Below are 13,329 nucleotides of genomic sequence, written 5' to 3'. Positions count from 1 at the left end.
TCCTGATTAAAATCAATTAAATTGGTGTCATCTTACACTATTCACATCTATACTGATAAAGGTAATGGCCTTTCACTTCATGCTCACTAGGTTCCTTTGTGGGTGGTTGCTATAATGACTATACAACACACATGCGTTAGTAATCTTCAGTAGGTGTTCAATTACAACCTAAGCCTTGTTTAGCCACACCAGGGTGGGGCTGCAAAGGCTGATTGACACACTGCTGCAATATACGACCAGGAACCAACTTGAAGTCAATCTGAAGAAAACTCAGGTTGTCCCATTCGGGAAGAAGCGATATACCGATGGCGGATGGTCCTTTAACAACAACAGCCTCGCCATCGGCCAGTCGTACAAATACCTGGGGGTCCATCTGGACTCCAGGGGCAACCTTATAAAGCAGCGCAAAGAGATTGCGGTTAAAGCAATGACGCTTGCGGTGTCATTGACTAAGCTTTCAAGAAACCTTTCAGGTCCCACGCTGTCTCCTCTCTTGGAAGTCTTGAAAGCGAAAATTGGCCCCACCCTGTCGTATGGCATAGGGATCTTTTAGGGAAAATTGAACAGGGCTCTAAATCGGCACACAACCAAAATGTATAAAAAGGTTTTCCACTTGCCATTCTCCGCATCCCCTCCACAGATCAGATTAGAGATGGGGTTATTGAATTATGACGTTTCCTGCATTGGGGTATTTCTTAACCTCTGCCACAAACTACGACAATCCAACCCAGGCACTCTAGAGACCCTAGTTGGCAAGAAATAACTGAAAAAATCCAGGAGGATCATTTGGTCGACTTTTTAAGGACTACACCCAACAAAGCTCAGCAGAAGGCCTCTGGGCCCTCAATCCTAGTCAGCCTGCATTTAAGCTTGCTATCAAAAAATGTGTAAGATCGCTATCACTCATTACTGACAAAGCACTATTTTCAAAACGAAGCCATGCGTGGGCAGTTATTAATTCCTACAATCGACTGACCCCTGCCACTTACTTTTCCAGTCCTTATTCACTGTACTTAAAATGCAGCTTCATCACTATTAGAATGGGTGACTGGCGATTCTTGCAAAATATACCCCCCTGGCGTCGCGTGGAGGAGGACACAACCTGCAGAGGGTGTGGAGAAGCAGCAGAAACGCTACTGCATGTGGTCTGCATCTGTCCCGCCTTCAACCACCAACGCAGGGTCAAGCTGAGTGGGGAATGGAATCGGCTGGGTGTTCGGACCTGTAGGCAAGCTATTATTGCAGCATTGATTCCAGATAATACAGACTTAAACATAAGACTGACAAATCTGATCCAGCATGCTTACCGCAATTTTAAACAAAATCAGCCTGCCACTGCATTACCTCCACCTGTTTTAAACTAATCAATGTATTTTAAAAAACCTCAAAGTACTGGACAAACAATGCTAATAATGGTTTAAATAGTAGCTCATGTGCTTGGGGTTGTTTTATGTATGGACACGCAGCTTAGGGGAGCAGTTTTAACAATTGATTGCTTGTACCGTTTTTATTGTTATGAATAATGTGAACCTGAACTTCTCTTTTAAAGATATTTGCTTTATATCTAAATAAAGATTTTTGACTTTGACAACCTAAGAATTCTTACATTTGTGGCCACATCCTCAATCCAATATAGTCAATGCTAGCTAATGTTGTCACCAGTTATCATAACTGCTAGCAGTTCTGCCTACTATAAATGTTCATGTCATAGCAAAGGAGGGAGAAGAGGAGAAATAAAGGAAAGGGGTAAAAAAGGGCAGGGTATGGAAACAACCCCGGGGACAATTTGAATGTATGATGATGCGCTTTTCTTCTTTCATAGCATTGGAGTTCGTTAAGTTTTCAAATCCCACACAGTTCATTACAGAAATACTGGTAGCACCTCATCCAGATTAAGTCCCATAGGATGTTTAGTGCTGAGTTCCATACTGTATCTGCTTTCTAAGCATGCTTTTTCTTTGTTACAACCTCTCTCATTCTGCTCCACCCTATCAATTCCCAAAAATTGCTACAAATCAGGATTCCGCCTATGTACCTTTTTGAAACATCTCACAACAGCGTAAGTAACGTCCATATTTCTTATTGCCCCAAAATGTTCCAATAGAGTTTTGTGCCCTGAAAAAATAGTTGTCCTTGCTCATACCTGCCATGCACAGCAGGGGATGGACGAAGGACCAGGTCTCTGGCCAAACCCCGATGAGCACAGATTTCAGCCGAATGCAGCAATAGGTTGGCCTTGCATCTAACTCCCACTGTGCACAATCAACGGACTCCACAATGGCTTTTTTTTAAAACAAATCAGTACCAGGTGTTGGTACTGCGATACCAGCGACCAGAAAAAAAAGAAATATATATATATATATATTTTCACTGAAAAAAAACATAGGTTTCAGGGGTGTTATAGTTAGCTGGACATTTCACTCATACAAAACCATTGAAATTCCTCCGTTATAGTTAGTTGTACTAACTATAACTCGCGCGCACGCAATCCACTGCTGATGATGTTACATATTACATCATTCATGACATGGCCAGTGACATCACTGATGACATCACTGATGACATCTCAGATTACATCACTGATTACATCATCCAGTGAATGTGGTTTGCTTCCATATTTAAATTAGTATTATACATATAGGAATCTGCATTGAAGGCTGAGTGGATGTATAAGTGTCTGGATGGAGGATTTAGTAGCACTGTGATTGACTCTCTAAGTGACTAATATAAAGTGTCTCACTATATATGTGGGATAGTGATTTAACTGTGTGAATATCTGTATCACTCTGTCTCTTGTTGTGTAAACTACTGCATAAGTTGGTTACTAGCTATGTGAAACTCTATATTAGTTTTTAATTCGTTAAGTGAGTATTTGTATGAGAGAGTAAATGTGTGTGTCGTTGGGTGGGAGGTTTGTGACTGTCCAAAGATGTGTAAATAGTTGATTTAGTAGGTATATGAGGTTAGGACTGCATGTGAAAACAGTTGTTTGGGTGAGTGAATCTCTTTATGTGTGTGTTGATGAGTAAATATATTTCTCAATTATACATGTCCAACAAAGTAGAAATATAAATAAGTATACATAAGGCTCAGTGATTGTCTGAGTGACTGTATGGGAAACTGTATACTTGTAACAGTGATTTTATAACACACTAAGTATGAGTTACTATATATATGAATAAATAAAGTGGTGTTTGTATAAGTGTGTAGCTGAGTAAATGTAAGTATGATCAATTGTTTGCATAAGTGAGTAGGATGACTGCATAAGTGAATAGGAGGTGTGCTGGTGTGTAATGTTGATATAGGTGTAGAAGTATATTTAATAGTGTTCTATTGATCTTTCTCAGCATGGATGAGTAAATCTATAGGTAAGTGTTTAGATGTGTGTGTAGATCTACAAATCATTGAGTGGGTTTTTAGAAACTTGTATTGGCATGTCAATGGCATGTCAATGGTTTAAACATGGTACTCTATATGCTATAAGACAGCTACAAGATCATCCGAATCGACCGCACCATCCAAAACAGGAGGAGGCATCGCCATCGTACATAAGAACTCCATCCGCATCACGACCAGCGCAGACGACAACCTTGCAGCCGCCGAACACCTTCACTTCCAGATCCGCACCGACCCCAAGACCACACTCAGAGGCACCCTCATCTACAGGCCACCAGGACCCCGCACACAATTCAGCGAAGACATCACTGACTTCATCAGCCCACACGCCCTCCCCTCTAAGGACTACATTCTACTGGGAGACCTCAACTTCCACCTGGAAAAGAAAAATGACAACAACACCACCACCCTCCTGGACAACTTAGCCAATCTCGAACTAAAACAACTTGTTGATACCCCCACCCACTATGCCGGGCACACGCTCGACCCAATCTTCACCTCCAGCAAGCACGTATCCTTCAACCACACTACAACGCTCCACTGGACGGACCACAGTTGCGTTCACTTCAACTACAAAAAAACCTCGACCCACAACCTCCCCCTCAACCAATCCCCCGAAGAAACTGGAACAAAATTACCACCGACCAGCTCTCTTCTTTGCTTCACAAAAACCCTCCCGCCAAAACATCGGACCCAAACCAAGCTGCCACCAACCTCACTCAATGGATCACCTACAGCGCCGACGAACTAGCTCCCTTGAAAAATCATCAAACCAAGCAAAGTAGCAAAAAAGCCCCCTGGTTCAACAATGAGCTTAAGACATCCAAAAAGCTCTGTCGTACCCTCGAGAAAGCCTGGAGAAAAAACCCATCCAATGACAACCTGACCACCTTCAAGAACGCCACCCGCAAACACCACCAACTGATCTGTTCCACCAAGAAATCAGCATTCAAGGATCGACTTGAAAACTACTCCCACAACAGCAAAGAACTCTTCAACATCGTCAAAGAATTTACCAACCCCAACGCCGGCACCAACGACATCACCCTTTCCCAAGACCTCTGCAACTCCCTAGCCTCTTTCTTCCACAACAAAATCGCCGACATACATAACAGTTTCGAAAACCAGTCCAGAGACCAATCCACCCCACCCACCCCCAAACCAAATCCCCCCTCCAACAACCTCTACGCCTGGGACCCAATCACCACTGAAGACACCATCCACCTGATGAACTCCATCCACTCAGGATCGCCTACCGACCCATGTCCCCACTACATTTTCAACAAAGCAGACTCCATCATCGCACCCCATCTCCGAGATGTCATCAACTGCTCCCTCAACTCCGCCACCTTCCCAGAAAGCTGGAAACATGCCGAACTCAACGCCCTTCTGAAGAAACCCACAGCAGACCCCACTGAACTTAAGAACTACCGCCCTATCTTGCTCATCCCATTCCCTGCCAAAGTCATTGAGAAAGCCGTCAACAGTCAGCTCGCCACCTTCCTCGAATCCAACAAATCCCTCGACCCTTCACAGTCCGGCTTCCGAGCCAAACACAGCACCGAAACCGCCCTCATCGCAGCAACAGACGACATTCGAACACTACTGGACAACGGAGAAACAGTCGCCCTCATCCTACTGGACCTCTCCGCAGCCTTCGACACGGTCTGTCACAGCACCCTTATACAACGCCTCAACAAGGTCGGAATACAAGGAAAAGCATTGGACTGGATCATCTCGTTCCTCGCCGGAAGAACCCAGAGAGTCCGCCTCCCCCCTTTTAGGTCAGAGGCCACTGAAGTCATCTGCGGCGTACCATAAGGATCTTCACTCAGTCCCACCCTCTTCAGCGTATACATGACCCCTCTCGCTTCCATCGCGCGCCAACACAACCTCAACATCATCTCCTACGCAGACGACACCCAGCTAATCCTCTCCCTTACCAAAGATCCAAACTCCGCCAAAACCAACCTACACGACGGAATGAAAGAAGTGGCCGAATGGATGAAGAACAGCCGCTTAAATCTGAACTCAGACAAAACGGAAGTCCTCATCTTAGGATCATCCCCTTCTGCCTGGGACGACTCATGGTGGCCACCGGCCCTGGGTAACGCACCCAAACCCACGGATCACGCACGCAACCTCGGCTTCATCCTGGACTCCTCCCTCTCAATGACCAGACAAGTCAACGCTGTCTCCTCATCATGCTTCAACATCCTTCGCATGCTCAAAAAATCTTCCATTGGATCCCCACCAAAACAAGAAAAACGGTCACCCACGCACTGGTCACAAGCCGACTGGATTACGGAAACACCCTTTATGCCGGAACCACAGCCAAACTACAAAAAAAACTCCAACGCATCCAAAACGCCTCTGCCAGACTCATACTCGACATCCCCCGCCAAGCTCACATCTCCGATCACCTGAAAGACATCCACTGGCTTCCCGTCAACAAGAGGATAACGTTCCGACTCCTCACCCACGCTCACAAAGCCCTCTATGACCTAGGACCCGAATGCCTCAACAAGCGCCTGTCCTTTTACACCCCCACCCGCCAACTTGGTTCGTCCAATCAAGCCCTAGCCGCTATTCCGCGCATTAACAGATCCACCATAGGGGGAAGATCCTTCTCCTACCTAGCGGCCAAAACATGGAATTCTCTCCCCACCCACCTCTGCCTTACACAGAACCACCTCTCCTTCAGAAAACAACTTAAAACTTGGATATTTGATAAGTAAATACCCCCCCCCCCCTCCCCAAGCGCCTTGAGACCCTCTGGGTGAGTAGTGCGCTATACAAATTTATGAACTTGAACTTGAACTTGAGTGATGAAAGGTTATACTAGTGTATGATGAGGTGTATCAGATTGTCACATGGGTGATGTCATCAGTGACATCATCAGTGATGTCATTTGAGATGTCATTAGTGATGTCATCAGTGATGTCATCAGTGATGTCACTGACCATGTCATGAATGATGTAATATGTGACATCATCAGCAGTGGATTGTGGGCGCACAAGTTATAGTTAGGAATTTCAATAGTTTTGTATGAGTGAAATGTCCAGCTAACTATAACACCCCTGAAACCTATGGTTTTTTCAGTGAATTTCTAAGGTTTTTTAAATGCTAATTCCTAACTATAACATACCTGAAACCTATGGTTTTTTTGGTGAATTTCAAAGGTTTTTTAACTAATTTCTAATTATAAAGTTTATTAAGCATATCTGTTGTTTTTTGTCTTTTTTAATAATCATCCCATTCTCAACCTAGTCAAAACTGCAAATATCACCACTCTTCCATTGATACCTTCCGTCAACAAAATCGCCACAAACCAGCACCACAACTAACGCTAATGATATACAAAGTAGGTGTTCCCATTGAAACAAAACACGAAAACACCACTTCCCCATATTTTCAACAACCAGCCAAATCTGCAATGCCACCTAAAAACAGGCGATAGCCCCACTTACCAGTAACAAATTAACATCAACATTTAACTGGTGTAAGAATGTCGACTATCTACCGTGTGAATTACACCCAACTCACACCCACATCTAAAGACGAATATGTGATGGAGGTACTAATCATGCAGCTCCGACACCCAACAAAATCACAACACCCAGCGCCACCACAACCACCCCCCTGGACCACTCCCCCCCTACTACCTCCGAGGCAGCGCAAAACAGGACAACAGACCTTCCCAAAATACCATATCCCCTCAACCGCACAATAGCTGAATGTTCGGAGATGTATAAGGGAGGGAATCAACAATAATTCAGACAATACCAAGTGTACCGTTGATTTGCTTCCTACAACTAACTATACAAACAACAAACCTTTCCATGTGGAGATATACTATTGATACGTGTAGTGTACTGCACAGTGGACGCAACCATATTATCTCAGGCACTGGGGAATATCTTGGTCATGTACCTGTGTTGTCCCCCCCCCTTGAAGCGGAAGAAGTGTGGGCTGGTCCAACGTGCCCATCTCCAGAGTAAGAGTATAAATACATAGGCCACGCCCTGGGCGTGGTTCACTTGTGTGAAGATAAAAGAGTCTGCCAGAGCAGAGGCCTTCACCGTGTCACGTGGCTGCTGCCATGACCATGGGCCACCTAGACACATGCCCCCTGCGAACCCAGCGCACTGCACCACAGACTTATGTCTGTGTTGACTACTGCCTTCGATCTACCCTGCAGACAGCAGGGTTCACAACTTGAATTCAGATTTTGATCTACACAAGGGACATCAATAAATTCAGCCTTGATTTATTTAATGCAGAGACAATTGTACTCTATGACCTCAGATTTTGTTAAAGGATGTGACAAAAAGCATTCCTCGATGTCTGTGCTGACTACTGCCTTCGATCTACACTGTGGACAGCACAGCTCACAATTCAGGTGGAGTGGTGATTGCAGCTGACGCAGTCCAGTAGGCAAGACACATTGTACCAGTGCTGCCCGCCCGGACCACGCATCATCGCAGGGTGCGCACACCCTGAGTTCTTCAGGTCCCACTAATTCACTGCACCACAAGTCATCGCCATGTGGCCCTATTAAGCCACAATTCATTAGACAGAAGACATTGCTCCCAGTGCGGCCCACCTGGATCACGCATCATCGCAGGGTGCACACACCCTGAGCGCCAGAGGTACCACTGACTCAGTGCACCATAAATCTTCGCCAAGTGGCCTTATTAAGGCAGAATTCACTAGGCAAAAAACATTGCTACCAGTGCGGCCTGCCCAGACCACTCATCACATGAGCTAGTTGCTGCAGGTGCAACTAACTCAGTGCACAACTTATCATCGCTGGCTGCACGCACGCTCAATTGCCAATACTATGCAGCTCTACTCAACATCACGTGGCCGTGAGCCCTTGCTAACCGCCGCCTTCTGGCTACGCTGCGGTCATTAAGGCTCACAATTAAATTAAATTAACTCTTCATTCATTAATTGCAGAGTGCAGTACAAAACTAAGTATAACGTCCCTCAAACCTACACAATATCCTTTTAGTATCCTTCCTTCAAGAACTTGTTTTATATCAATTATAGGTTTAGTACAATAACCAAATTCATCTTGCAAGTCCAAACGAACACTGAATGGCAGTCTACACTGCGGACAGCACAGCTCACAATTTGAACTATAATGTCCCTGAAACCTACATGTTTCGACAATGTATTGCATACATGTTTCATCTTTTGTTCGAATCGCGATTACAGTTGATGTAGTCCAGTAGGCAATAGACAATGCTCCCAGTGCGACCCGCCCAGATCACGTATCATAGCTTGGTCCGCAGACGCTGAATGCTTCTAATGCCCCTACCTCAGTGCACCACAACTCATGAACCCTTTATGATAGAATGTTTTGTGTATGAATTCAGATCTGCCGCCCCTACCTCAGTGCACCCACAAGTCATGAACCCTTTACCATAGAATCTTTTGTGTATTATTTCACATGTAGTGCTCCTACCTTTGTGCAGCACAAGTCATAAATCCTTTAAGATGGAATATATGTGTATGATTTGATGATTACTATTGTACTCATTACCAACAGCAACGATTCCTGGAGGGCTGGTTTACACTCACCCCACATTCACCCAGCACAGACATCACCGGACATGTGACCCTGGTAATACAATGGAGTCAAGCGCAGGTGCCTGTACCCAGTTCAACTATCTATCTGTGTCTGTGCATTCATTATATTTGCAAAATACTGCCCCTGGGCCCTACCACATTACATTGTGCTGTAACCAGCGTATGCAACCATCTTACCTCTGGCAGTAGAAAAAACGTTAGTTATGTAACTTTCTCTCGCTCATTCTACAAGTACAAACGTAGAGACTCAGGGGCATATTATCAAGGGGGTTTATCTCCGCTTTTTTGGCTTTAAAAGCCAAGAAAGCAGAGATAAAATTATCTCCCTATTACCTAGCTGTCGCTAACACCAGTTAGCGACAGCTAGTAGGAGATAGCGACCATCTTGGGCCCCACTTTTCATGTCAGTGATATTTATCACTAATGACATGCAAAGTGGGCGTGCCAAGCTGTTAGCGACTGGAAACAGTCGCTAACATCGCTATCTCCTATTACCAACTTTTGGAGATATTCGCGCTAAGCGCGAATATCTCCAAAAACTAACACCTGCCCTGAGCAGTTCTTAGCCATGTTATCCAATGGGAGGTGGATAACATGGCTAAGAGCATTAGCTCGGTAATGCATGAATATCGCTGACTTTTCAGCGATATTCATGCATTGCGGCCGTTTTTTATCGCATTTGCGATAAACCTTGATAATAGCAAGGTTTATCTGCGATAATTTCTGACGATGCTTAGCGTTAAAAAATTCGTTGCTAAGCATCGTTAGCGATAAATATCGCTTAACGTTGGTAATATGCCCCTGAATTATTAGAGTACTGCGAGCAAAGTGTATAGTAAATTTATAAGTGCCTGCTATTGCCGGAGTTTTTTTTTTGTAGCATATTTATATAGCGGGAACTCGACCCAAAAGTATTTTAGAATTTTACATTAGCACCGTATTTACATTACAATTTCACTCACGTGGAGATTACCTGATTTGCCTACAATAACAGGATGTGGACGCGACTCCGAGTTTTAGCATAGGACTCAGGGCTGCTACAAATTCTTTTAGCTCTATATAGTTCCCAAAAGGGAGGTTTCTGATGAGTGGTGCTAGGTGGAAACTATTGCCATGCAATATTGTGTTTCCAGCAGTAGGCTTTCTGAATACAGAGGTCTCCAAACCATTAGGACCAACTGTAATATGCACATCCAGAAAGTCCACTAAAGTGAAGCTAATGATGGCAGTAAATTTGAGAATTAAACTATTCTCGTTCAGCTCCCTTACAAACTGTTTAGCCTCCCTCTCTGTGCCCTGCCACAACACAAAGAGGTCATCTATATATCTTAACCGTAAAGAGGTATGTTGTAGCCAGTGTTTCTTACCACTGAGCACCTGTTCCTCCCACCAGCCCATGTGTAGATTCGCATAGCTGGGGGTGAAGCAGGTGCCCATCCCAGTCCCTCTCTGTTGTTGGTACAATTGCTTATTATAAGTGAAGATATTGTTATTAAGGCACCATTCAATCATCTGTAGGAGCATGTTGTTATGTAGAGCAAATCCTATAGTCAGATGCGTAAATAAATGCTGTACTGCTCGTAGGCCATCTGTATGATGGATACAAGTATAGAGGGAGGAAACATCAAGTGTTATCAGCAACATATCACTTTCCCACTTTACATCATAGATGTGCTTTAGGAAATCAGAGGTATCCCTGATATGAAATGGTAATGAACTGATAATTGGATTCAAGAAATAATCGATATATTTGGAGGTAATTTCGAATAGACTGTCCTGAGCCACTATTTTAGGTCTGCCTGGTGGTCTTAAACTGTTCTTGTGCACTTTAGGTATCATACAGAACTTAGGTATCACAGGGCAGTCTTGTCTCAGGAAGCGATACTCATCCCAGCTTAGATAGCCTGTGTCTTTCTAGAATTGCAGTCGTTCATGGAAATTTTCCTTGATGCATGTATAGTATTCCATAGTGACCCGGATGTAACAGTTCTTATCATTAAGTTGTAACAAGGCTTCGGTCTCGTATAGATCTCAATCCCAGAGGAACCACATTACCGCCTTTGTCTGAAGGCTCCACAACTACTCCATCCATTTGCCTCAATCTCCCCATTGTGTCAAAAAAATGTTTGTCTCTCTGATTTAATGTATTAAAATTCCGTCTATCAGAGACAGTGAGGTGTCGCAATTTTTTGGTCATAATATCCAAAAATATGTCGATATTGTCCCTTGATATATTCAGAATAAATCTAGATCTGGGTCTGAATGGAGTAGTACCTCCTCCTTTAATGAGTTCAAATGTCCTCTCCTCATTTCTGTTAGTTGCCTCTTTCAGGTTGGTCCTCCCTTCCTCTTGAAGGGCCATTAAGTTCCCTAAGAGTTAGTCTTCCGACATATCATTGACTGTCTGTTGTACATCTGTATCGGGTACAGCAGAACTGTGAGATTCACCTATGGCTTGGGTAGCATATGTGTTCTGTTGAGCTTTAATTTTCTTATGAACTTAAAGAGATCAAGTCTAGTACTTCGATAATCAAAATTGTTCCTGGGACAGTAAGACAGTCCCAATTCAAGTGTTCTCACATCTTTGTTTATCAAGTTGGCAGTGCTGAGGTTAAGGACTATTGTGTTGTCATTTGTTATTTGCCTACTTTCTTCTTCTGGTTGCGTGTGACTCTCTCTGCAGAGTCTCCTTGCATTCCTTCATCGACCTTCGCCACCCCTCCTTTGTTTGCGCCTCCTTTTGATCTTCCCTGACCTCTCCCTAGCTTGAATTCCATGCACTGATCTTCCTGTAAAAAACGTAGTTCATACGATGTGGAAAATTTGACCATTGTCCCTTCTTTTCTGGTCAAATCATCTACTTCCACTTCTGATCCTGTGTCGGAGCTGATTTCACTCTCCGATTGCTTCTGGGGCGTTTTGTTTGTATTTTGTACTCGTTATTTTTTTTTTTTTGTACTATTTTTATTTAATAAAAGATTCTGGTAATCACTTACAATTAATCATTGGTTGCATCAGTATCAATCTTTAAAGTCGAATAAATACATGGCATTTGATGTTATACACAGCAGAGAAAAAAGCTCAACAATCGTGCAAATCAAGGCGATAATGGTTTGTCTAGGGAGGGGACAAGAGGGGGTTCACAGATATTGCCACGATATACATTCCAATTATTCCAGACAGCCATCCATTTCTGGATGCAACATACACAGTCTTTTCCCTAATCATACTCCAGTCCATGTAAGCCTTCTAGGCACTCAGCGTTGGCAGCACAGCTGCTCCCCACAGGCGGGCAATATTTTGGTTGGCCACTATTTGGCCATGAGTCACCCAAAGTTTGCCCTTGCTGTTAAGGTCCATGGGCTCCCACACATTCAGAAGGCACCTCTCGACTTCGGGCCGAATTGCCACTCATACATTTGTGAACCTTTTTCGAATAGTCTTGAATCATCGCATATTCCCAGAAAATATGCATAAAGGAGCCCTCTAATCCACACCGTCACTTACACAGCCCGTCATCAACCATACCCATTAGTACCAGCCTAGGACCTGAGATGTAGATTCAGTGTAAAATGTTTAATTGGACAAGTCACAGTTTGGATGAGATAGCAACTTCACTAGGGGAGGACAGTGCTTCCTGCCATTCTTCATCGTCTAGTTCGAGGCCGACTCGCTCCCATTGCTGCCTTAATGATACTTGAGGGTCTGGGGTGTTGTTGATGAGCTTTTTGTACGTGAGGGAGATGGCTTTGTCTGGCAAATACCCATCTAGCAATCTGTCCTCCAGAGGAGAGGATTCCGGAGGGGAGGACCCGGTGGGGATGTTAGTTTGGAGGGAGTGTTGGACTTGTATGTATCAAAAATATTCTGAGTCTGCTAACTCGTGTGTCTGTTGGAACGAGGCGAATGAGACCACCCTGTTCACTCCCCAAAGATCACCAATGCGAGAGAGCCCAATTAGTTCCCATTTATCAAAGCCCCTTTTGCTCCCAAGTGAGCCGAAGCGCTCGGAGTCCCACAGAGGATTGGCGAGTGTGAGCTTTTTGGCCCAGCCTAAGCTACAGTTGACAGTATGCCAGAGTTGGACTGAGTGTTGTGTAGGTCCTGTAAGTGAGTATTTGTTGGGCCTGGAATAAAGTGCCCTAGTGAAGTTGCCCCCTGGGAGTAGCCACTTGTCCATTCTGTAGCCCAGGTCATCACCAACACGGTTAGTGCAGTGATTTACGGCTGCGAGGTGAGCCGCCCAGTAATATTTTTTAATGTCAGGGAGCCCTATGCCTCCGTCATACCATCCACGCATGAGTTTGTAGAGCGCTATGCGTGGTCTAGCTTCCC

At 44.4% G+C, this 13,329-nt stretch overlaps 1 protein-coding gene across 1 annotated transcript in view; it reads left to right on the top strand.

Annotated features, from left to right (window-relative positions):
- The window catches only part of CCDC73 (coiled-coil domain containing 73), a 2,033,683-nt gene that overhangs the window by 1,807,524 nt on the left and 212,830 nt on the right, over positions 1–13,329 (top strand). The gene's annotated exons all lie outside the window — the stretch shown is intronic.

Source organism: Lissotriton helveticus, chromosome 3_1 (genome assembly GCF_964261635.1).
Source record: "Lissotriton helveticus chromosome 3_1, aLisHel1.1, whole genome shotgun sequence".
Classification (NCBI taxonomy): Eukaryota; Metazoa; Chordata; class Amphibia; order Caudata; family Salamandridae; genus Lissotriton; species Lissotriton helveticus.
This window is presented reverse-complemented; position numbering and strand designations above follow the sequence as displayed.